The sequence below is a fragment of the Balaenoptera borealis genome (genome assembly GCF_965194805.1).
Source record: "Balaenoptera borealis genome assembly, chromosome: 8".
NCBI lineage: Eukaryota > Metazoa > Chordata > Mammalia > Artiodactyla > Balaenopteridae > Balaenoptera > Balaenoptera borealis.
This window is the reverse complement of record NC_138865.1, coordinates 32,814,930-32,842,207: the sequence shown is the minus strand read 5'-3', so window position 1 is coordinate 32,842,207 and position 27,278 is coordinate 32,814,930. Positions and strand designations below refer to the sequence as shown.

At 36.6% G+C, this 27,278-nt stretch overlaps 1 protein-coding gene and 1 long non-coding RNA gene across 4 annotated transcripts in view; both read left to right on the top strand.

The window, feature by feature from the left end:
- The window catches only part of LOC309633337 (serine/threonine-protein kinase WNK2-like), a 256,600-nt gene that overhangs the window by 56,939 nt on the left and 172,383 nt on the right, over positions 1-27,278 (top strand). The gene's annotated exons all lie outside the window — the stretch shown is intronic.
- LOC309633341 lies at positions 2,023-8,797 on the top strand. Its single transcript, XR_014247446.1, has 2 exons — positions 2,023-2,215; positions 8,471-8,797. It is a non-coding gene; the product is annotated as an uncharacterized lncRNA (long non-coding RNA).

The following is a 27,278-nucleotide window of genomic DNA, read 5'->3' as shown; positions in this document are numbered from 1 at the left end:
CATCAATTATTGAGGCGCCTTCTAACCCATTTTAAATGGATTTCCCATGAACAACTGAATAGAGTTTTCCCAGGTGACAACTTTTCTGTTTCAGAGACCTGAGGGCCAGTGAGAAGGGGTTTCAGAGCTCAGCTGACCTGGTCCAAGTCTGGCTTGCTTTATGACACATCCATTAAACTCTCTGAGGTTAGTCTGTCTATCCATTAAATGGGCAGAGTAACATTTACTTCAAAGGAATGCTGTGACCATTTATTTAGATTACACACACACACACACACACACACACACACACACACACACACAGACTGTCTGTTGTATAGGCTTTAAAAAATATTAGACACTTAATGTAAATCATTAATTTATATTCGCTTTAAAAATTAGAAATACCATATTCAGGTTCTGGGACATGTATTAGGCACTAGGAAAATGTCTGACTAATAAATGAAGGTCACTCTACCGCTTGTGGCTTTTTTCAAGGTTCTAAATGCACCCTCCGAGCAAGCTTTGCTCAGTGTTTCCCAGGACTGCTGATTGATGGGGTGGGTGGGAAGAGTTCCTGATTCCCAGGGGCCCTGAGTAGGAGTGGAGAAAGCTGGAAAGTTGGGATCAGAATCTACGTATTTGGGTCAAATTCTACTTGTAAATTCTGTGGCCTTGCCAAGCTATTTACATTTTCTATTCCTGTTTTTGTTTTTTACCCAGGTTGCAGAATAGAAATAATAAAAACAGCTTTTCTGCTTTGTTCTCAGGCATATAATGCCCTACTCAAGGTTAAAGTTACTTTCATCTTCTGATCACTTTGGATGGTGCAAGAATGCCTGGACACTGTTCCTAAGTCTCAGCACATTTGTCATGAGTCTGGTCACAGTTTTAGGAGAGTATTGATCCTAGTGATGCCATGCTCATACCTCCTTCATTTACATCTGCTGGCAGCCTCTTTAGGAAGTAGAGGAGGCCATGTGACTTACCTCAAGGTCATGGATCTTGAAATCCTTCTTCCTCCATGGGCCATCAGGCCTCTATCTGTATACTCTGAAACAATTTATCTATTTATCTGCTTATCTATCTATCCATTTATTTATCTATCCATTTATTTATTTATTTAAGATGCCTTTTAGATTCCATCATTTTTCAATATGAACTTTTGGGTAATTGTATTAAAGAATTTGAATGGAAAGGAATACACATACAGTATATAGAAGTTGATTCAAAACTCTTCATTCTTCAATTAAGTGTATTCAGTTTACCCACTTAACATAACGTCACTTCCGTGATGATATTTGGAGTAAGATTCCTTCTCCCAGGATGCCAGTTTTTAGTTTTATATTCTCCCAGGATGCCAGTTTTTAGTTTTATATATCTGCTGACCACAATTCTCAAATCTCCAAGTAGGAATATACATAATAAAATGCTGACATTATAGTAGAAGTCGGGTCGGTGTTTTAATTAATTATTTTTTAATTTTAATTTTTTCCAGCTTTATTGAGATGTATTTTGACACATAACACTGTATATATAACCGTATATATTTCGAAATGATTACCATAATAAGGTTCTTTAGGTTTTTATTTTTAAATATGAATCATTAAATGAGTTGGGAAAACAAAAGCAGTCTTTTTTACAACAGTTCTCAGTACATGTAAATATTTTCTTCAAACCAGATTAGTTACTTGTCCTAACTTCTTTTCAACCAAAAAAAAAAAAAAAAACTTACATTTTTCCTAGCATCAGTGTTAATGCTCAAGCATCATCAGCGTGGTGAAGCTCGGTCTGAGACTTAAGTCCACTGAACTGCTCAGCTGTTCAGAGTGGGAAACCTGCCGGTGAAGGAGCTAGGACCGCGGATTCGGATTCAGAGCGAGCGCAGGTTGAAGACCTTCACCGATTTGACTCGCACTTCCTCCCGCCACCGCCAGGAGCGCCCGGGACGCGTGGAGCTCGCAGCGCGGCGGGAGCGTATAGGGGTGTGGCTGCAGGTTGGGGCTCCCGTCCCGCCGGCTGCGCGGGTTCGCCGAACCCGGAGGAGGGAGCGCTAGCTACCCCGAGCGGGAGGGAGCTTGCAGACTCCGGCTCAGAGCAGCTGTCTGGACACCTTGGGTTTTGGGGTGGGGAGCCCCGGCGACTGTGAACATGGACTCCGCCGCGGGAGCCTGTCTCAGGATGCTCTTTCTTTTGTCTGCCCAGCCCTGGAGTACATTAGCAGCAGGGAATACTTGTGAGTACAGCAAATCTTTTAAAACTTATACTGACAACTGAGAATTCGTGTTTTTTAAAAAAAATAATTGAATTTTACAAATGGAATCACTGGTCTGCTTCTGAAAATGAGGCATTTAAAAAACATCGCAAAGTCCCAACGCTTGGATAGGATGGTTTACAATGGTTTTTCCACTTGTCAAGTCTGTAATACACAAAGCCTGTTTTGACTTGTCTGTGAGCTGAATTTTGTCTGTGTGCTGTTGTTTTGAAGATTCATTGAGAAAGCTCAAATTCTAGTAAAACCTAAAATTAGCATGAGAATATTGAGGCGGAGAGAGACCTGAGAGAGAATAGCAGGAGATGAGGAGAGAAGAGCATGCCAATATGTCATTTATTTCTTTTTACTATGAATACATTTTGGAGGATTTATGTCAGAAAGGAAATCGTTGGCCGACCTGGCCGGGTCCTGCATTAGCGTAGATGTTTGCAGTCGGCGCCCTGCGGAATCGGGTACCAAGAAGTCGGGCGCTGCAGCGGCGGGCAGGCTCCGCAGCAGAGCCCAGGCGGCAAACCTGGTGAGTCCGCAGAATTACGAGAAGGATCGACCCCTCAGAATTAGAAGGCTTTTGCTTACAGGAAAAACATACCCTGCCATTCAGGTTCATTTGCAAGTGCACATGCTTGTATATCGTGATGTGCTGTGTTTCTCATTTTGTTGGTTCAGTGAAGATGTATTAACCTCTCAGTTCTGGACTGGCAATGTGAGTCTGATCTAAAGATGCTAGCCAAATTGATTCAGCCGACCTCAAGGCATTTTAATCTGGAAATCGGAAAAAGTTTTCGAAGTGTTATTCAGATTGAAATCTCCATCATAGGGCTTTTCTTTCCTTGAGGGATTGGAAGAAAGCCCCCTTAGTCCTACATCCACACCCCATCCCCCTCAAGAATTTTTTAAAAATCAGGTTGTAGGGAGTAAGGCAAGCTATTATGCATTTCAAGAAAGTGCTAGTAGGCACGTTAGAAACCGACCTTGCTGCTGGGGGTGGGGTGGGCTGGGGAACTCTGCCCTTACCAGGAAGTTTGTGCTACAGTGAAAAGCATTTTGTACAAATAGTTACCCTTCCAGCATTCATCCATATATGCCCCGAGGCTGTGATAAGTTTGTGTTGTCATCATTTAGTTTCAGCTCATTTAATGCCATATTATATGAGTCACTCCTGAAAATGAGCCTTAGTCTCCTTTAAGAAAATACTGCCCCGTGTTTCAGACAGAATTTTAATTTAGCTTTGGGCACAGTTTCCATGAATTAATTACAATGGAGGCATTTACATGAAAGCCTTAGGTCCTGCAGTAAAGCATTTATCACTTTGCTAAGAAATTAAAAATGTAGTACTAAATGATTTGCTAGTATAAAAGAATTGTAGAATAACTTAACCTAGTACACTGAGGTGCAATTAAAAAGTCACTAGAGGTCACTCTTACTTAAAGGAAACATGGCTTCAAAAATCCTTCCCTTATAAGAGAAGCAGAGTGCTGTGCTGCCTTTCTTGTCTCCTTAGTTGTGATTACAGGATATTGCAAGATCGGTTATTTTGATATTTCTTTATTTTCTGTTTGTATTTTATTCCCTGAAATCCACAGAGGTATCATGTTCTTCATACTGAGCATCTTTTTTAAGAGTCACATGCTCTGAGGTGCTCCATGTCTGAATCTCCAGGCAGATATCCTTTTCTGAATTGAATATATCTCTAAGCTCAGTTCGTCTGGGTCTCTGGCTGACTCTTCAAATGTCAATGCTAGTTTTCACTTTTCAGCCTCTGTTTTATTTAGATGTGTTTAGTACTCTGATGAAAAGTTCAGTAAGTTAAAAGTACCTATGTAAATTTGCATGGCTAAGAACATTTTAGATACTATAGAGTCCTTGATCACCGCAAAGCTGGCTACTATAGTTGTTCAAGTGTCAAGTATATATTTAAATGTCTTTGCAGACTTAAAGATTCATAGAGGGTACACAAACTGTGTTTGATAATTGCTTGCTAATCTCATTTGACAGTATCCTTTGTGGCAGTAGAGGTAATTATAGTCTAGATTATAGACTATTATATTCTATATATTATAGTATTATAATATAGATTATTATATTATAATAATCTATATTACAGTATAATATTACATATATTACTATCGTATTATAGTCTAGATTACATATTATAGTAATATGTAATAGTCTAGATAGTCTATATAGTCTAGATTACATATATAATTACTATTATATATATAATATATATATTATATATATTACATATATATAGTAGTCTAGATAGATAGTCTATATAGTCTAGATTACATATATAATTACTATTATATATATAATATATATATTATATATATTACATATATTATTATTATTATAATATTACATATAATACTATCGTATTATAGTCTAGATTAGCTAATTTGACCAATTGGATTTTTCCTTAACTCTCGAATATTTGGGAGGTGTTTGTTTGTATGTGTAGATGTATATACAAGCAAGGTATTTCAAACCCATATTTGAAATTTGTTACTACATAAATCAAGGTAGAGGGTTCTTTTAGTCCTGTCCCATCATTTGAGAAATTCTAAAGAGGAGTTTGCCAGCCGGATGGGATTTAGGCTACCAACAAGAAATCACGAACACCAGCATTTGCTCAAGCCTTTTGATCGCTAACCTTTTATTCCTAAGAAGTGTTTTAAGAACTCAAGTAATCTTTTCAGACAAGACTTTAAAACTAACAAAAATGAAATATTCTTAAGCCCTGATAAAATAATGAGAACTGTATGTAAATTTTTAAAAAGGTAAAGATCTTCTCCCCAAAAGGATACAGTGACATTTTTCCTCTATTTACAACTGGTTCTCAGTAGTAAATTAGTCAGACGGGGGGGCGGGTGGGGGTCAACCTGGGTGAGGTTCTGGCATAAGACATACTCTCATACAGGACTTGGCTGAAACATTTGACATCTCAGAAATTATCCATGTTTTGACATGAATCTTTATAATTAATGGGAAATTTTAAGTCCGGAGGAGTCTACACAGGGCGAGAGTAATGTTTCTAAATAGCCAAAAACATGGGCTTTATTTTTTTTTCTCTTATTCTCTGTCTTTTTGAAGATAAAACAAGTTGAATGGACAGCATCCTCTAGGACCTGATATTTAAAAATTGTGCATCTCTACTTGGTCTGCCTTCTAGAACTCTTTGTACTTAGTCAAGATGAAAGTGTTATTCTAATGGAGTTATCCTCTTAAATGGAATGCAAGAGGAAAGTTAGAATATAGATTCCAAGTTAGAGCCCTGTTTTCCAGAAGTTGTTGTGCAGACAGTGGTTGGTTTGCTCACTTCCTACCATGAGCCACAAGTGGAAGAGGGCAGTAGCTCTCTGTTTTAGGATTATCCCTGTGAATCTACTATTTGTTTATGAACTTTCAGATCTTTTTGGGGGGGGGGGAGGAAGAAGAGATATAATCTGAATAAGAAAATGTCAGTATTTTGATTGCATATTTAGTATTGTAAATCTGTCTCCTGGATCGCATGTCACTTTAAGGAGTAATGTTCACTCTTTCCCGATTAAGGAACAACACAATTGGAAGTTAATTTACAGCTGAATTATTTTCCCCATATAAGTAAAGTACCAGCTATAGCTAGTAGCTGCTGTCCTCCCTAACTCTACTCCCCAGTGAAAAGAAAAAGGACTGAAGTCTCTGAAAAGGACTGAAGCCAGTGTTAGACATTTCAGCCGCTGTTGATGGTGATTATTTGACGTAAATGATGATATTTATAGACCCAGGGGTTCAATTTAGTGAGTGTTACACACTCATCCGCACCTTGTTAAATCTCAGTACTTGTAATTTTCTCTAGAAGTCTTCTTTTGTTTCCTTCCCCTGTCAAAAGTGCCCTTCTTGTTGTGAGAATAAAAGATGTATTTCTGGCCCACTCCAGGTGGGGCACACAACTTGAATCACTGTTCTAGGAGTGGTAATCAGGATTTGTTTTTATCCAACAATGTCTCCTCCCTGTTACGTCCTGCATATGTGTGAGAGGTCTCTGCCCTTGGTTGGGGGAGCAGATCAAGCCCATTTTGTTGGCCAGCATGGGAGACAAACATGTGCTCTTCATGTAATACCTAGTGCTTGATCTAGGCAAATATATTAGCACCTCAATTTGAAGATTTGTATCAGATTTGAATCCTTTCTTCACTGGAGCAATGGCTCCTTATGTGCTAAAGTGTTACTGTATCATCTTTAATGAAAGTTTATTAATATGATCCTCTAATAGATATTATCACACAATATTATTCTTTGAAAAGAAAAATAACATACACAGTATAATAGTGAGACACTTGTTGTATAAATGATCCTAACCCAATAACATGATTAACCTTAAGAATTTGGGATAAAAATACATGAATTGCAGAATGGAGGAACTGAACATAATGCTACAACTGCTAAGAAGTATAAAATCGTGAGAATTGATTTAAGTGAATGTCTAATAGTGTGTTTATCCAATGTCTCTTCTCAAGGGTATTGTTTGTCAGAACTCCTGTCATTTCAATGGGCACAGATTCTTTGTAATTATTTGCTAAGTGTCATCAACATATTCTATTGCTATGTGAGCACAGTCAATCTCAAGTAATGCCATGTGTGCTAAGACAATACAGTCCATAAAGAAGTTTTCACCTTGGGTAATATGGACTAAAATCCTGCTACTGTTTTAATTGGTGCAGGCTTCTTTTTGTCTCAATAGTGTGCTTAGTGGTTTTCTAGAGTGAGTCGAATCCTCCAAGTTAATCAGGATTATCCGTGTGAATCTACTGTTTCTTTATGAATTTTCAGATCTTTGGGGAGGAAGAAGAGATATAATCTGAATAAGAAAATGTCAGTATTTTGGTTGATATTTAGATTGAATTACTTATGTCTACCTATTTCTGAAAGGCATTAGACCATATGTAATAGGTTCCTTGGTTTAGGGAGGGAGCCTATCAGAAGATGTGCCCCTGGAGCAGGTGAATGGGGAATCCATTCGTGATTAGTGAAACATGTTGGGGAAAATGAGCATAGAATATGGAGAGAGGTATTTAGTAAGCACTGGAGCTTGGACTTGTTGGAAAGAGTCTTCAACAAACTGGTAAACGGACCGTTTTTTAAAAAAAATCATATTTGAATAAACTTCCCAGAAATACTGAGGTCAGAATATTTTTGAAAACTTCGGGAAAACAACAACATTTTTTTCTCCAAAAAAACTTACAAAGTCCATGTGACTATCAACACAGAGTGACAGGCAAGGCTAGAGCTGTGAGGGTCCTGAAGCTTATGCAACTGGGGGAGACTCTTCAAGCAAACAAACAAAATGACCCTAAAGACACATTATCAGTGGCCCTCCCACGCCTGAAAGCCTGTTCTGGGGAGAAGACTGGAGCTCAAGAATGTCTGCTCCTTTGAGTTGATTTGGAAAAAAAACCCCAAATCATTCAAGAGTACTAAATAAAGGACATATTCACGGGCAAAAATCTCAATTAACTGAGCAAATTTGAATTTGAATTTTTCCCTTTAAATCAAAATCAGAATTTGAATATAAAAGTATACTTATAAAAGTATAAAAGAGTTCAAACAATTTGGAATGAATAGATCCAGGGTTTGCCTGCAATTCTAATTCTAATCCTGAAAAACATATGAAATTAACCTCTGGATCTTCTTCCCACTTAACTTTTCAGAGCCTTTAAAGGCTTGGCTTCAACATACAAAGTTCTTCAGAGTAACTTCCAAAGTGTCCCCACTCAGTCTGCCTACCTGGGGCCCGTTGCGTTGCTGATTGCTATAGGCTCTGTTGCATCATATTGAATAACTTTTAAAAACTGAATTATTTATGTCTACCTATTTCTGAGAGGCAGGAAACCATATGTAATACGTTCCTTCAAAATATCATACTTGTTTTTTCCAGTTTGAGTTCTATGGCATAAGGTTAAAATCTGTGTGCTAATTAAAGTTATACACAACTTGTAAATACTGTAAAAACTAACACAACATTGTAAATCAACTAGACTCCAATGTAAAATAAAAAGTTAAAAAAAGAGAGGGTATGATAGAGTGACCTTTTGACATTATGCAGGAACATTGTTTAATAGGCCCACATGATTGTTTAATTACCTAGAAGAATACACCCATGTCTGACTTGGTCATTTACCTTTTGATTGGAGTTTAGACGCTGAAATTGATGATTTCTTTTTTTTTTTTTTTCAGGTACATATGGTAACTACAAAGGTTTTATTGCCCTGTAGGACATTGATCAGTTTTTTTGTAACCTAGCAATCTCATTCTAATGTTCTTCTATAAATGCCTGTAAATTCCTAGTTTCTCAAAATGCTCTTTTACTGGATTAGTCATTAATGAGTTTATGATTCTTTGGCATGCATTTGTTCTATATTTGTACGTGTTGTGTTTTTAACTTTTTGAAAATAATGCTTTGACATAGAGATTGCACATGTCTGGTAGGTGTACACATAACCTTGTGTGATAATACATGTGCTTAGTTTGAGTGTTGCTTTACAATAAATTTCCTTTCTGGTTCATTAGAAACTTTACTTTTCAATAATAATATAGGGAGTCTGGCTCGCCATAAAAAAATAAAAATATTCTCCTTAGTTTCCAGGTAATGGGTATTTTCAGTGTACTGATTTGAAATAGAATTGAAACATAAAGTACTTGAAATTTTGAGTAGTTTAAAGTTAGAAACTATATAATTTTTATTTCAATATATGCCCGTTTAATGGACCAGTTTAAAAAAAAAACCTCCCTCCAAGGCTGTTAATCACAAATGAAAAAATGATATATTTTATCTAGGCTATGGCTTTTATTAAGTTTTTACTCAGTAGTACATCAGGAAAAGATACTCATGGAGGATGTGCTAGTTATAGCTAACTCATGGAGAGAAACTTGAAAAAAGTTTGTTTTTTAAACTGGCAAAAATGATCCTTTCGAATGAGTCATTTTAGGGATATGGTAAATGGTGTATCAGATATTTAAATTTATGTGTTCCTAAGTTGTATCACCTGTGGTTCCATCTCTGGCCTTAGTGGCTGTCACCTGTGGAGAAGGAATTTTTATGCCACGTGTTCACTGGACCACTGTGGGAGGAAGGGGCTGGTGAACCTTGTTTGGCATCAGTGGCAGTTTCGATAACCTCAGAAGCCACTTAACGCTGTGGCGTAGACCTAGGGTCCCCACATGCTCGTTTCAGTAGCATCTCATTACTTGGGGTGTTCGAGACCCAACAGAGGGTTTCTCTGGAGCTTAGGAGCAAGCAGTGACATTGCTGCTTGGATGATGCAGGAGCGACCTGCTGCCTTGAGACATAAGACCAGGTGCCACCTGCAGTTCTCAAGGTGGTAATTAGTTTTTATTTTAACATTTCTAAATCCTCAGGCAGCCAAAGAGCTTGCTAAAGTTTAGCTAAATACACTCTTCCTCGGAGTGGTGAATTGGTGGGAGAAGTGGCAGAATGAACCATGTGTGTGTACGTAGGTTTGTGTGTCTTAAGGGAGGCTGGTTGGGTAGAGAGACCTGCTGAAGGAATTAAAAACCACTGTCAATAGTTGTAAGAGAGGCACAGATTGGATTAGGTGACGATCCAGTTACGTGGGATTGAGCTATTTCTTACTTGTTACCATGCAGAACGGATATTCTCCACTTTGGATTTCTGAGCATGTGAGCAATCAGGAAATACAAAGCCATCTGCCCTGACCCAGTTGAAGCCCAGTTGAAACTATTGGCTTCACGTGTCGGAGGGGTTTTGTGTTCTAGGGTATTGCTGTGCCGCCACCGTTAGAACCAGCAGCACTTAAGCTGCCTCTGAGGCCTTGCCAGGTCCTGGTTCCTGTTACTACAGTTCTAAGGAATGGCTGGTAGGATTTTGATTTAAAGGCGAGTAGATATAATAAAGGGAATCTGATTAGCATGCGAAAATAATTCAGTAATTTGATTCAGGTCAAAGAAAGTAATTTTCATATAAACTTCTATTATGGAAGAAAATATTTTAAGAACTGTTAACTATTTTAATGTCTCAGATTTGGCTGATGTAAGAAAAAGAATATGTTTCTATAGACATCTGTTCAAATGTTTGGAGATTATCAAAATTAAGGATTAGTCATATAGCTTTACGTTTGCTGTGTCTTTGATGATCAGAAACTTGAGAATAAGGACATTGCTATACACTAAAAGTATAATAATACAACATAAAAAGAAAAATATAGCTGTGTAAAGTCATCAAGCTGGCTACCTGCTGTGTGTCTGTGATTCTTAGGCTTCTCTGCAACGTTGTGTTAATTCATGGAAGTTTTCTATTTTTAATTAATTAATTCTTTCATTAATTTTTGGCTGTGTTGGGTCTTCATGGCGGCACTGAGGCTACGGGCTTTCTCTAGTTGCGACCAGCGTGGGTTACTCTTTGTTGTGGTGCGCGGACTTCTCATTGAGGTGCCTTCTCTTGTTTCGGAGCATGGGCTCTAGGCGCAAGGGCTTCGGTAGTTGTGGTGCGTGGGCTTAGTTGCTCCGCGGCATGTGGGATCTTCCTGGACTAGGGATCGAACCCGTGTTCCCTGTATTGGCAGGCGGACTCTTAACCACTACTCCACCAGGGAAGTCTCGATTCACGGAAGTTCTGATAAGAAAACCTGTGAGCCTTGACATTTCAGAGCACATCCTTTTCTATGGTGTGAACCATGCCGTCATTGCGAGGGGTTAAAAAAATTGGGGGACTGAAAGAGGATATGTTGACTAGAGTTTAGTTAAGGTACGTATAAGAGAGTTTAAGGGAGCAAACGCCAAATTACTCTTTGCTTTCTTAAAGTGACAAGGAACATTTCTGAAAAATATTTTTTCTGGCCTAAAACACAGTAGAATTGACAGATCTCAGAGTCAATTACCTATTAGAGGTAAGTCAAATGATCTATTTTGAACTATGGTACAAGGTTAACAAACATATTGATTTTCCAGTTTATAAGAATAAATTTTGGATCATAATTATTTACTATTCTTTTGTCATGATGAACTACTGATCTATTTTAAGAAACCTGAAAACCTGATCTTTGGGAGATTTGCATCACTATGGACTGATTTCACTTGTTCTTCTTCTAAGTGATAGGATTCATTTGTTGGAAGATAGGCTGCATGTTTGCCTAGGAAAAGTTCCTTTTCCTCATGGATATTGCTGCAAGGTGAAGCAGGAGTGGGGAGATACATCCTGCAGGCTATTGCGCATTTGAGCATGAAAAGGACATATGTTGTATCTTAATCGCCATCCCAATTCCCTAGGGATGAGACTGGCTTACCCACCCTCCCAAGGCCTCCTTGCCAACCCCCAGCATCAACATGCCCAGAGCCTTCATGAGCATCTTCTTCCATTTTCTTAGATGGAGGTGATGCCGAATGACTTCCTGGGTTGACTTGCGTGGATTTGGCCAGCCAAAGAGGTGTCCTTCCTCCTTCACTACTTCCTGTGGGATCCATCCCCCTGAGGTCTTCCACTGTTATTCCATTTCCCAGGTGTAAGAGGGACTGAAGTGGGAGGATGGCGGTGAGAATGAAAAAGTGACACTGCACACAAAGAACACTTTCAGGACTTAATGGTTGTTTGATTCTATGTGGAGTAATAAGAAATGGAAGTGTGAAGGACTGGGGTATTGGCAAGTGACTTAAACAAAACGGGGAATTGTTGGTTCACATCATTTCATTTCAGGCAAGGTTAGATCCAGATGAGGCTGTGCCATCAGGATCAGCCTCTCTTCATGTTTCCGCTCTGTCTTCCCAGTGTCAGCTTGATGCTCAGGCAGGAATCTGCTTGGTAGCTCCATGTCCAAGGTCGACCTTCCTAATCACAGTGATAGAGAGAATGCTTTCCTCTATTTGGACTTTGGTCCTTATTACCCTGAAGCACTAAGCATGTATTTATTTGTTTATTCCCTCAACTCAAGCTCCAAGAAAGCAGAGACTTCCTCTTTCTTTTTTGTTGTTATTCCTACTTCCTAATCCCCAGAGCACAGGGATGGTCCTGGAAAACAGTGGGTTCTCAATACATATTTGTTGGATAAGTAAAAAGGTGAATGATTCTCTTTCCCCAAACATCCAGCAAGATCCCCAGATCTGACTTCCACTGTTTTGTCTGTGTTGTGACTGCTCTTATCCAGCTACTGTGACAGGAAAGGTTGGCCCTCATGACCAGTGGTGGAGCCAGGAAGCGATCGCAACTTGATCCTTGACCAGGTGCTTTGACTGCATCACTTTGACAAGAAAGCAAAATGCACAATCCATTTAGGTAATTAGTTTAACATCTATTATGAAAAGCACTAGCTTTCAGGCTCTTACCGGCTTCATAGAACAGATGCTTGGTTACATGTCTCCCTCCTTAATCAGATTTTAAACTTCCTGAAAACAGAATCACGCTTCTTTGTTCCTGCAGTGCTTTGCTGATGGTACTCAGTAAGTACCAAATAAATGGAGAAATTAATATATTTTAAATATGCTACCTTGAAAGTATATAGAATATCTGCAGAATCCCCCTGTGTATTTTATAATCATTTTTTAGGTGGCCTAATAAAAATGAATTTTTATGTGACTATCCCTGAGCTCTCTACTAGCCACCTGATTTGTTCATGGAAGGATCCATTGGCTGATTTTGAGTGTTTTGTTTTCTTCCAGTAGGAAAATGCCTGACATAACTTCTGACCCAAGGCTTTGATAAAAAGCATGGTGCCTGTTGTAAAAGTTGCTGGGAAGCCCTGAGGGAGAGCTTGAAAAGGCCAGGTGTCAGGGGAACTACCAAAGACCAACAAGCAGCAAAGAGGAGGCCTTCTGGCAGGTATTATTAGGCAAGATGACTGTTATCTAGGGAGATCTTGATCAAGTCTGATCTCAGCAAGGCTCCATATTCAGGAGGAGCCTGAAACAGAGGTGCCTGGGGGCAGTGTGTAATTGGCATTCTCCACAGCCTGGTTCACAGTGTCTACCTGATACTGGAAGCAGCATCTAATCCAGGTGGGAAAGGCTCACTGCACATCAGGGCAGAGGGCCTGCAGGTGCACAGGTGGCCATTGCACTTCAGTGTAGGTGTCCAGTTGTCTCCTTGACACCCATGAGGCTAAATTCATTTGGGTCACAGCTGCCTCTGGGAGTGAGAACCATGGACTCTGTGTCCAGTAACCTGCAACATCAAGTGGAAGCTCCCGTTGTGCTTGCAGACTTGACCCCCTGGTCTAGGGTGAGGCATTTCTGAGTCTGTTTATGGCTGGCCATTATTGTCAACAAAACCTGTTACTATCTTTGAGAAGTTTTATGACTAGCTAGCTCAAAGGCATGACAAAATGCACATGCTATCACTTAAAGACTACCTCTATTTTCAAACAAAGATCGTTCGTATTTTCAGAATTACATAGAAGGGCCCAGTGGAGGTATATAAATGAAGATGCTTCCAGCAGCACTCCTTCAAACAGCATAAAACTATAAAATTCAACAAGATGTACTAACATAATGAGTCACACTTTCAGATAGGCAGTGGAGTGGAGTGGTTATGAAAGGAATGTTTGGATTAGGTTTCTGCTTCCACTGATTAATGCCAGCTGTGTGACCCTGGGTAATTTGCTTATCCTTTCTGTGTCTCAGCTTCCTTGTCTCCAAAAATATAAATAATAATTATAACCCATCTCATAGACTTGTTATGAAGATTAAATTAATTAATATATATAAATAATGCCTGGAACATAGTAAGTCCTCAGTGAATTTTAGCCATTACTATTGCTCCTGTTGATCTCAAGTGTAAAATCAGAAATGTGACTTTGGTCCATGACCTTGGGTAGAATAATCAGATAAGGAATTTTAGGGAAAGGCATTTATACTGGGTATTTCCATTATTCAAAGTATTATCACTAATACTGCAAGATTAAGACAATATCACAAAAGAAGAATATTTAAAAATAAGTTTATGTCATAGAATTAGAAACTCTAACAGTACATTGATATGTTTCAGCTTTCTGTAATATTATATCTCTCTAAGCAATAAAGCTTTTCAGATTAAGCTATTTGGATTAAATTGTCACTAGCAACTTTGACTTCTTTCGGTTTTATATATTTTTCCATTAGCTGAAAAGGACTCCCCAGATCAAGACAATATGCTCCTGAAACATATACTGCTTGTTATCTGGCTGTTTTTTATGAAGTCTTCTAAGACATATAGTATCTGACCATCAATATGGGTTGTTTGACATTTACGATAGTGAAATGAGTGTTAGTGTCCAAGTCAAACATATTTTGTATGCTTTGGAATGTCATCTCACTTAGAATGGGTATGAAAACTTTGGTGTGGATCCTTGGAAAGAGAGCATTACTGTTTGATTGTGAAAGGTTAGGTTTAGCCCCATCTCTTGAATTTTCTCATGTCCCCTTTTCTTCAGTCATCCCATCACTGACTTATTCAAACCCTGTAAATCTCTGGCATTTACTATTGTTGTCTTCATGATTTTCCTGTCTCTACCTCACCTCCTTCTGATCCATTTGCTATTCTGCTCCCAGAATAATCTTTCTAAAGACCACTTACCTGATGATCTTGCTTTTCTGGGTAAAGATTTTCGAATCTTCCCTCACATCACACACACACACACACACACACACACACACACACACACACACATTTATTCCTTGAAAGGTCCCTTCCCTTCACTTACTGTTCCTAGTCCCTCCTTTAACTGACCCTAAACTACAACCACCACCTAGCTACACTGGCATTCTTCCATCAGGACTTTCAGTTACCCCTCCCTCTACTTCTGGCACTTTCTCTCCATGTCTTGTCTTCCTGTTGAATATAGTCATCTAGGCTCTTACAGATCCATTTCCAGGAAACATATGCTCACAATAAAAATAAAAACATAAAATGCAAGAGGAAGAATCATCAGAAATAATAAACTACAGAATTAGACCAAAATAAATGTATATATTGAAATAGATTTAGGATATAAAATTTGTTTTATATGTATAAAGAAATAAAAGAGTAGAAGAATGGAAAGAATAAGAGACTATCAAAATGATCAAGTAGAATTGAAAAAGAGTAGTATTGAGAAATGAAAAATGTAATCACTGAAATAAAGAATTTAGTGAATGCTGAAACAGCAGATTAGACACAGGTGAAGAGAGACTCAACAAATTAGAAGACACATTTGAAATAAATAACCAGCATGCACCACAGAGAGATGAAGAGATGGAAAATATGAAAGCCAGGTTAGGGGACAGGGTAAAGCGATTGATTTTTGTATCTGATCTGAGTTCTAGAAGGAAGAGCATGTGGGAAAAAGAAATACTTAAGAGATAATCTATGGGAATTGCCCAGAATTGAAGAGAGTCACCACTGTTTAGATTCAGGAAACCTCTCAAATCCCTAGTGATACAAAGGAAAATAAATTCCCACCCAAAACAACACTTTATATTGGAACTGTAGAACACCAGAATCAAGAGATGTTAAAAGCAGATAAAAGATAAGTATAACAAATAAACAAACAAAATCAGAGACAAGAACTGTTCAAGTTCTGAGAGGGAATAATTACCAACCAAGAATTGTAGACTCATTGACTTTCTCTTTCTTTCTCTTTGAAGGATGAAGGTAAGATAAAGCCATTCACAGAAATATAAAATCAAAGAGCATTTAAGGCCAATTAACCTTCACTAAAGAAGTGTTAATGGATATACTTAGCAAGAAAGAAAATTATTACAGAGGTCAGTTATGAGTACTTATAATCTAGTAGCTAGAAACAAATGGCAGGTCCTCAGGTAGAATCACATATTTGAACAGTAATAAAGCTGTTTGTACAACAACATCTTTATGAAGTTGATGGAATTCAAAGGAAGAAGACAAGATAAATCTAAGTGAACAATTGAAAATATAGTTGGAAAAGGCTTACCAGACTTAAAGCATTCTAAGGTCCCTGCATTATTTTGTTTAATTTTAGGCTTTGTTAAATTGTTTAGCAGAATGCAGTGTAAAATTTTAAGGATGACCACTTAAAGAAGAGTAATAAGACATATACATTTCAAACCAGTAGGAAAAATGGAATGGGATGGGGGTAGATTTCAGTCTGTTCAACAGAAAGCAAGAAGAGAGGGGAGGAGAAAATAACTGAGAAAAATAGACAAGCATAAAATAGAATAAAGTGAAGTGATAAGGATATAGAGATTTGAATAAATTATTTCCAACTTTGATTTTAAGGATATATATATAACAGAAAATATTATGCAGGCTTTTCAATTACATGTGGAATATTGACATTTTTACTTAACCATAAAACCAGTTTCAATAAATTTAAAAGAATTAGTAACATAAAAATAAAATTTCTTAAAACTGAAAAGCAATAATGTATCTCACTTATAAAAGCTCATATTGTGCTGAGTTAGATGAATGGAAAACAATAATTTAAAAAAAAATACCTAGAAACATGGTCACATTTTAAACCACCAAAAATAATGATGATATAAACTTATTTGCTATAATGGAATGAGAGCTAGTTTAACTTCAGCAGAGCTGTAATACAAGAAGCAAAAAGAAATATAGAAACAAGTATAAGTTCTGAAGGAAAATAACTTTTTTAAGAGAAACTATTATTTAAACCATCGTAAAACATGAGTGGAGAGGATGAAGAGGGAGACTAAAATCTTGCTAATGTTCTTTGAGACATAAGTAGAATTTAACCATGGACATTGTTTAAAAATTGAGATAAAGTACTGCGTTATAAATAGAAGGATGATCAGTAGAAAATAAATTAAATGTGATATTTTGTGTGCTTTTCAAAATCATGAAACTGATTTTCCTCCTCAGAAAAAGTCCTGTTTTCTGTTTCATGTTTTAATATGATTGCATGTTTTTTCATTCGTTGTTCTTTCATCTGATAGTGAGAATATTCTTGGTTAAACAGTGAAAGTTTGTTTGTACTTTAGAATAGGTGTATGAGGCTGTTTAAGCATGTGGATTTTTTTACCCAATCTATTTTTTTTATAGACTACTGTTGGCTTGCGGAAGCAGACCTGTGAAAACTGTTAAGGATGATGAGTAGCACCACTGGGTGGATTTCGGTGACACAATATAATTCATGTTCTTAACATCTTACTATTATTATACATAGAAACTTTCACCAATTATTGTTGCTGATAAATAACTGAAACATTTTCCTGTAAGTGATTAAAATATTTGTCGATTTCTCAGATTTTTAAATAGAATGAAATTGGATCTTATCATGAATTTTCTATAAAAATCTGGAGTTCCTTTTAGGTTAACAGATTTGTATCTTTTATAAACTAATTTTAAGTTCTATAATCTTATATAATGCTTATATGTAGTCTTATGTATAATATACATATAGTCAGGTTTACGAAAGAGAAGGCCATTTCCATACCTGGTATAATTCAACAAATTCTGTGAATTTTTAATTTCCACTTGCTGTGGAATTAAAATGTTTCACCTTCTATTTGACATGAGTGCTGTACACCAGCACAGTTTGGAAGTTTTGTACAGAAAGAGAAAAAAACACCCTCTTCAGAAAAATTTTTAAAGAAATGTTTAGTTGTACCTTGTGAAAATAATACCAAATAGCTATTTTATCTTTTTTTTTTTTTTTTGAAATATGGACATTTTTTTTATCATCTTTTTTGGAGTATAATTGCTTTACAATGGTGTGTTAGCTTCTGCTTTATAACAAAGTGAATCAGCTATACGTATACATATATCCCCATATCCCCCATATCTCTTCCCTCTTGCGTCTCCCTCCTTCCCACCCTCCCTAGCCTACTCCTCTAGGTGGTCACAAAGCACTGAGCTGATCTCCCTGTGCTATGCGGCTGCTTCCCACCAGCTATCGGTTTTACATTTGGTAGTGTATATATGTCCACGCCACTCTCACATTGTCCCAGCTTACCCTTCCCCCTCCCCGTATCCTCAAGTCCATTCTCTAGTAGGTCTGCGTCTTTTTTCCTGTCTTGACCCTAGGTTCTTCATGACCATTCTTTTTTTTTTTTTTTTTTTTTTTAGATTCCATATAAATGTGTTAGCATACGGTATTTGTTTTTCTTTTTCTTACTTACTTCACTCTGTATGACAGACTCTAGGTCCATCCACCTCACTACAAATACCACAATTTCGTTTCTTTTTTAGGCGGAATAATATTCCATTGTATATATGTGCCACATCTTCTTTATCCATTCATCTGTCGATGGACACTTAGGTTGCTTCCATGTCCTGGCTATTGTAAATAGAGCTGCAGTGAACATTGTGATACATGACTCTGTTTGAATTATGGTTTTCTCAGGGTATACGTCCAGTAGTGGGATTGCTGGGTCATATGGTAGATCTGTTTTTCGTTTTTTAAGGAACCTCCATACTGTTCTCCATAGTGGCTGTATCAATTTACATTGCAAGAGTGTTCCCTTTTCTCCACACCCTCTCCAGCATTTATTGTTTGTAGATTTTTTTTATGATGGCCATTCTGACTGGTGTGAGATGATATCTCATTGTAGTTTTGATTTGCATTTCTCTAATGATTAATGATGTTGAGCATTCTTTCATGTGTTTGTTGGCCATCTGTATATCTTCTTTGGAGAAATGTCTGTTTAGGTCTTCTGCTGATTTTTGGATTGGGTTGTTTGTTTTTTTGATATTGAGCTGCATGAGCTGCTTGTAAAATGTGGAGATGAATCCTTTGTCAGTTGCTTCATTTGCAAATACTTTCTCCCATTCTGAGGGTTGTCTTTTCGTCTTGCTTATGGTTTCCTTTGCTGTGCAAAAGCTTTTATGTTTCATTAGGTCCCACTTGTTTATTTTTGTTTTACTTCCATTTCTCTAGGAGGTGGGTCAAAAAGGATCTTGCTGTGATTTATGCCATAGAGTGTTCTGCCTATGTTTTCCTCTAAGAGTTTGATAGTGTCTGGCCTTACATTTAGGTCTTTAATCCATTTTGAGTTTATTTTTGTGTATGGTGTTAGGGAGTGTTCTAATTTCATTCTTTTCTATTTAAACATCTGAGAAATCGACAAATATTTTAATCACTTACAGGAAAATGTTTCAGTTATTTATCAGTACCACTTATTGAAGAGGCTGTCTTTTCTCCATTGTATATTCTTGCCACCTTTATCAAAAATAAGGTGACCGTATGTGCTTGGGTTTATCTCTAGGCTTTCTATCCTGTTCCATTGATCTATATTTCTGTTTTTGTGCCAGTACCATACTGTCTTGATTACTGTAGCTTTGTAGTATAGTCTGAAGTCAGGGAGCCTGATTCCTCCACCTCGGTTTTTCTTTCTCGAGATTGCTTTGGCTATTTGGGGTCTTTTGTGTTTCCATACAAATTGTGAAATTTTTTGTTCTACATCTGTGAAAAATGCCAGTGGTAGTTTGATAGGGATTGCATTGAATCTGTAGACTGCTTTGGGTAGTATAGTCATTTTCACAATGTTGATGCTTCCAATCCAAGAACATAGTATATCTCTCCATCTATTTGTATCATCTTTAATTTCTTTCAACAGTGTCTTATAGTTTTCTGCATATAGGTCTTTTGTCTCCCTAGGTAGGTTTATTGCTAGGTATTTTATTCTTTTTGTTGCAATGGTAAATGGGAATGTTTCCTTAATTTCTCTTTCAGATTTTTCCTCATTAGTGTATAGGAATGCAAGAGATTTCTGTGCATTAATTTTGTATTGTGCTACTTTACCAAATTCATTGAATAGCTCTACTAGTTTTCTGGGAGCATCTTTAGGATTCTCTATGTATAGTATCATGTTACCTGCAAAGAGGGACAGCTTTACTTATTCTTTTCCAATTCAGATTCGTTTTATTTCTTTTTCTTCTCTGATTGCTGTGGCTGTAACTTCCAAAGCTATGTTGAATAATAGTGGTGAGAGTGGGCACCCTTGTCTTGTTCCTGATCTTAGAGGGAATGGTTTCAGTTTTTCATCATTGAGAAAGATGTTGGCTGTGGGTTTGTCATATATGACCTTTATTATGTTGAGGCAGGTTCCCTCTATGCCTACTTTCTGGAGGGTTTTTATCATAAATGGGTGTTGAATTTTGTTGAAAGCTTTTGCTGCATCTATTGAGATGATTATATGGTTTTTATCCTTCAATTTGTTAGTATGGTGTATCACATTGTTTGATTTGCGTATATTGAAGAATCCTTTCATTCCTGGGATTAATCCCACTTGATCGTGGTTTATGATCCTTTTAATGTGCTGTTGGATTCTGTTTGCTGGTATTTTGTTGAGGATTTTTGCATCTATGTTCATCAGTGATATTGGCCTGTAGTTTTCTTTCTTTGTGACATCTTTGTCTGGTTTTGGTATCAGGATGATGGTGGCCTCGTAGAATGAGTCTGGGAGTGTTCCTCCCTCTGCTATATTTTGGAAGAGTTTTAGAAGGATAGGTGTTAGCTCTTCTCTAAATGTTTGATGGAATTCCCCTGTGAAGCCATCTGGTCCTGGGCTTTTGTTTGTTGGAAGATTTTTAATCACAGTGTCAATTTCAATGCTTGTGTTTGGTTTGTTTATATTTTCTATTTCTTCCTGGTTCATCCTTGGAAGGTTGTGCTTTAATAAGAGTTTGTCCATTTCTTCCAGGTTGTCCATTTTATTGGCATAGAGTTGCTTGCAGTAATCTTTCATGATCCTTTGTATTTCTGCATTGTCAGTTGTTACTTCTCCTTTTTCATTTCTAATTCTGTTGGTTTGAGTCTTCTCCCTTTTTTTCTTGATGAGTCTGGCTAATGGTTTATCAATTTTGTTTATCTTCTCAAAGAGCCAGCTTTTAGTTTTATTGATCTTTGCTATTGTTTCCTTCCTTTCTTTTTCATTTATTTCTGATCTGATCTTTATGATTTCTTTCCTTCTGCTAACTTTGGGGTTTTTTTGTTTTTCTTTCTGTAATTGCTTTAGGTGTAAGGTTAGGTTTTTTATTTGAGGTGTTTCTTGTTTCTTGAGGTAGCATTGTATTGCTATAAACTTCCCTCTAGGACTGCTTTTGCTGCATCCCATAGGTTTTTGGTGATCGTGTTTTCATTGTCATTTGTTTCTAGGTATTTTTTGATTTCTTCCTTGATTTCTTCAGTGATCTCTTGGTTATTAAGTAGTGTATTGTTTAGCTTCCACGTGTTTGTATTTCTTACCGATTTTTTCCTGTAATTGATATCTAGTCTCATAGCGTTGTGGTCAGGAAAGATACTTGATATGATTTCAATTTTCTCTAAATTTACCGAGGCTTGATTTGTGACCCAAGATATGATCTATCCTGGAGAATGTTCCATGAGCACTTGAGAAGAAAGTGTATTCTGTTGTTTTTGGATGGAATGTCCTATAAATATCAATTAAGTCCATCTTGTTTAGTGTATCATTTAAAGCTTGTGTTTCCTTATTTATTTTCATTTTGGATGGTCTGTCCGTTGGTGAAAGAGGGGTTTTAAAGTCCCCTACTATGATTGTGTTACTGTTGATTTCCCCTTTTATGGCTGTTAGCATTTGCCTTATGTATTGAGGTGCTCCTATGTTGGGTGCATAAATATTTACAATTTTTATATCTTCTTCTTGGATTGATTCCTTGATCATTATGTAGTGTCCTTCTTTGTCTCTTGTAATAGTCTTTGTTTTCACCTCCAAATAGTTATTTTATCTTTATATATGTATCTAATGAGATACCTGAGAATGCACTGCTTTATTCAATAGTAATCTAATTTTTTATTTACTTGTTAAATATGTGCATGCACGCATGCGTGTGCATGTGCACACACACACACTTCCTAAAATGATTGGGTTTTCTACTCTTGTAACAGCAGTGGCCTGTATTTTTGAATAAACATGAACAATTAAACATAATGATTGTTTTATGGAAACTTTTTGGTCAGAGACCCAAGTTTTCAGTGAACTGTTGCTATTAATCATTAAATAATTTTTAGGTAAACATTACATTAAACAGCAATGCTATATTGTAATAGTGTACCTCAGTAAATTAAACCTGAAAATATTTACCAGGAATTAATTGTTTTAAAACTTTAGGTGTCATTTGGATCCAAATTCTAAAATATAAAATTTTCCTTTTTCCTCTATATATTTTGTGTATATTCTTGGAACTCTACAAAGAAGTTACTGTCTTGTTTTTTTTCCCCTCTGGCAAAATGAGAAAAGGGGTATTTTATGGAGGGATCATTAACAGGTACTTGTGCTTTGAATGGATTGATTGTACTTGCTGCCTTTAGCTATGAACATCTTTTTGACAACTGTCCCCTGTTGAATATCTTGGAGAAAAGAAGGAAGAGAGGAAAGGAGGAAGACAAGGAAGAAGGAGAGGGTGGGAGGAGGAGGGATGGATGGACAAAAGGAAAGTATTTCCAAATTGCAAGACAGCGTATGAATGGAGTTTTATCCTAGTTAGACAAGCTTTTTGAAACTCCCAGTTGATTATTTAAAGCACCAAATACACATTTGTTTGCAATGATGTGTATTCTCTTTTCTCATTCTACCACAAAGCAGTGAATCTTTAGCTTTGGAGTATGTTGGTTATTTTATTTTAAATTTTTTCCAATGAAAATGCCCAAATTACCAAACATAGTGTAAAAATTTCTTGTGTAACTTAAATCTTGTCCTAAAATTTTAACAATTGTTATAGCATTTATGGATCAAATATTATAGTATAGGTGTTATTTTTTTGTTAAATTTTGTAAGTTTTTAAAGTTACATGGACTTTTAGAAGAAGCACACCTGTAAATATAAAGGAACATCTAACCCTTTCATGTTCATCACAGGTTTTTAAAAAATTTGTGCAGCAGTTTTTAACTCTTCTACAATCATATAATACAGAAAGAAATACATAATTTTGTCTCCAATTTTTAGTGGAGAAAATTGAAGGATAAAAAAAATCTCTAAAGTTTCAAAATAAATTATTCACTCAAAAAATATTTATTAGGGGGCTTCCCTGGTGGCGCAGTGGTTGAGAATCTGCCTGCCAATGCAGGGGACACGGGTTCGAGCCCTGCTCTGGGAGGATCCCACATGCCGCGGAGCAACAAAGCCTGTGAGCCACAACTACTGAGCCTGCGCGTCTGGAGCCTGTGCTCCGCAACAAGAGAGGCTGCGATAGTGAGAGGCCTGTGCACCGCGATGAAGAGTGGCCCCCGCTTGCCGCAACTAGAGAAAGCCCTCGCACGGAAACGAAGACCCAACACAGCCAAAAATAAATTAAAAAAAAAAAAATTTATTAGGTCCTTGCTCCATGAAGCAACTTATATAGCAGCAACATTTGTAGAAGAAAATTATGTGATTTTGGCAATTACAGTAATTTGGTAATTCACGTGAACAATGTATGAACAGAAAAATATAAAATTGCACACTTTTTTATTGAGTAAATTTGACTTGTAACATTGCATATGTTTAAGGTATACAGTATGTTACTTTGATACATTTATATATTGTTAATGTGATTGCTGAAGTAATACCACATTATATAATTATAATACACATGATCACGTTATATAATTATAGTATAGTATTACTGTCTATTTATTATACTGTTCATTAGATCTTCATGGCTCATTTACCAGTTCGTACAAGTTTGTACCCTTAAAGACCATCCCTCTTGTCCCTGTCCCTGGTAACCACCGTTTTATTCTGTTTTTCACAGGTTTAACTTTTAGATTTCACATGTAAGTGACATCATACAGTACTTGTCTTTCTCTATCTGACTTACTCTCTTAGCATAATGTTGTAGCAAATGGGAGGATCTCTTCCTTTCTCATGGCTGAATAACATTTCACGGTGTATGTATACCACATATTTTTTTACCCATTCATCCACTGATGGTCTTTTGGGTTGTTTCCGTATCTTGGCTATTGTGAGTAATGCTGTGATAAACATGGGAGTGCGTATATTTTGTCAAAATCCTATTTTCATTTTCTTTGGTTGTATACCCAGAAGTGGAATACCTGGAGTATATGATAGATCTACTTTTAATTTTTTGAGGAGCTTCCATCTTGCTTTCTATAGTTGTTAGACTAATTTACATTCCCACATCCTCACCAGCATCTGTTGGTCCTTGTCTTCTTGATGATAGCCATTCTCACAGGTGTGAGGTAATGTTTCACTGTGATTTTGATTTGCAGTCCACTTAGGATTAGTGATGTTGAGCATCTTTTCATGTGTCTCTTGGCCATTTTGATGTCCTTTTCGGAGAAATGACTATTTACTTCTTCTTCCCATCTTTTAACCAGATTGTTTGTTTTCTGTTATTGAGTTGACTGAGTTCCTTATATATTTTGGATATTAATCACTTATTCGATAAATGGTTTGCAAAATTTTTCTCCCATTCTGTAGGGTGTCTTTTCATTTTGTTAATTAATTAATTCTTTTGATGTGCAGAAGCTCTTGAGTTTGATGTAGTCCCATGCTTTGATTATTTTCTTTTATTGTTTGTTCTTTTGGCATCATGCCCACCAAATGATTGCCAAGACCAATATCAATAAACTTCTCCCCTAACATTTTCTTTTAGGATTCTTATGGCATCAGGTCTTATGTTTAAGTCTTTGACCCATTTTGAGTTAATTATTGTGAGTGGTGTGAGATAGGGGTCTACTTTCAGTGTTCTGCATATGTTTCTCCAATTTTTCCAGCACCATTTGTTGAAGAGGCTATCCTTTCTCCACCGGGTATTCTTGGCTTCCTTGTTGAATACTAGTTGACCGTATATGCCAGGGTTTAATTCTGGGCTCTCTATTCTGTTCCGTTGGTCAATTTGTCTTTTTTCCCCCCAAGTACAATACTGTTTTTCTACTATGGTTTTGTGGTATAGCTTGAAATCCAGAAGTGTGGTATCTCTGGCTTTGCTCTTTTCTCTCAAGATTGCTTTGGCTGTTTGAGGTCTTTTGTGGTTCCACACACATTTTAGGATTGTTTCTTCTATTTCTGTGAAGAATGCCTTTGGTATTTTGGTGAGGACTATGTTCAATTTGTTGATGGCTTTTAGAACTATTGATATTTTAAGAATATTAACTCTTTGGATCCATGAACATTTGTTTGTGTCTTCAATTTCTTTGATTTTGTTTGTGTCTTTCCATTTGTTGGTGTCCTTGATTTCTTTCAGCAGTTTTGCAGTTCTAATTGTACAGATCTTCCACTTCCTTGGTTAAATTTATTCCTAAGTATTTTATTGTTTTTGATGCTATTGTGAAAGGGATGGTTTTCTTTATTTCTTTCTCAGATGCTTTATCATTAGTGTAGAGGAATGAAATTGAGTTCTGTACGTTGACTTTGTATCCTGCCAATTTACTGAAATTGTTGATTAATTTCAATAGTTTTTTGGCTGATTCTTTGGGATTTTCTATATATTCCATCATATCATCAGCAAATACTGACAGTTTTACTCTTTCATTTCTGATTTGGATCTATTTTCTTTCTTTGTCTTGCATAATTGCTCTAGCTAGGACTTCCAGTACTATATTGAAGAAGAATAGTGAGACTGGGCATCCTTGCCTTGTTCCTGGTCTCAGAGGAAACACTTTCCATTTCTCTCCATCAGGTATAATGTTACCCTTGTGTTTGTTATACATGGCCTTTATGTTGAAGTATGTTCCTTCTATACCCAGTCTGTTAAGGGTTTTTATTATGAAAGGCTGTTGTTTTATGTCAAATGCTTTTTCTTTCTGTATTGAAAAGATCATGTGATTTTTATTTTTTCTTTTATTGATGTGATGTGTTGGATTTATTGATTTGCATATGTTGACCCATCCTTTCATCCTAGGAGTAAATTCCGCTTGGTCATCGTATATACTTCTATTAATGTGTTCTTGAATTTGGTTTGCTAATATTTTGTTGACAATTTTTGCACCTATGTTCATCAGGGATGTTGGTCTATAGTTTGCTTTTCTTGTGGTATCCTTATCTGGCTTTGGTATCAAGGTAATGCTGGCCTCATAGAACAAGTTTGGAAGTGTTTTCTCCCCCTCAATATTTTGAAAGAGTTTGAGGAGGATTGGTAGTACTTCTTTCAATGTTTGGTAGAATTATCCAGGGGAGTTTTCTGGTCCTGGAGTTTTCTGTGTTGGGAATTTTTAAATGACTGATACAGTGTCTTTACTCATTATTGGTCTGTTCCTACTTTCTATTTCTTCCTGATTCAGTCATGGTAGGTTGTGTGTTTCTAGAAATGTATCCATTTCTTTTAGGTTGTATAATCCATTGGCATATAATTGTTCATAGTAGTCTCTTATGATTCTATGTATTTCTGTAGTATCAGTTGTAATGTCTTCTCTTTTCATTTCTAATTTTATTTATTTGACTCTTCTTTTTTTTCCTGAGTCTAACTAAAGGTTTGTCAATGTTGTTTATCTTTTTGAAGAAACATTTTGTAGTTTCCTTGATCCTTTCTATTGTTTTTCTGGTTTCTATTTCATTTATTTGCATTCTGATACTTACTATTTCCTTAGTTCTGCTAACTTTGGGCTTAATTTTTTCTTCTTTTTCTAGTTCCTTGAGGTATAAAGTTAGGTTGTTTACTTGAGATTTTTCTAACATCTTAATGTATTTATTGCTATAAACTTTCCACCCAGATCTGCTTTTGCTGCATGCCATGATATTTGATATGTTGTGTTTTCATTTTCATTTGTTTTGAGATATTTTTTATTTCCTTTTTGATTTCTTCTTTGACACAATGGTTGTTTAGACGTGTGTTTACTTTCCACATGTTTGTAGATCTTCTCATCTTCCTCTTGTTGTGGACTTCTAGTTTCATACCAATTGTGGTCACAGAAGATAGCTGATATGATTTCAGTCTTCTTAAGTTTGCTAAGATTTGTTTTGTGACCTATATCATATGATCCAGCCTGAATGTTCTATGTGCACTTGAGAAGAATGTGTGTTCTGCTACTGTTGGATGGAATATTCTATATGTGTCTATTAAATCCATTTGTTCTAAGGTGTGGTTCAAGTCCAACGTTTCTTTGTTGATTTTCTGTCAAGACAATCTATCCATTGCTGATAGTGGGGTATTGAAATTCCT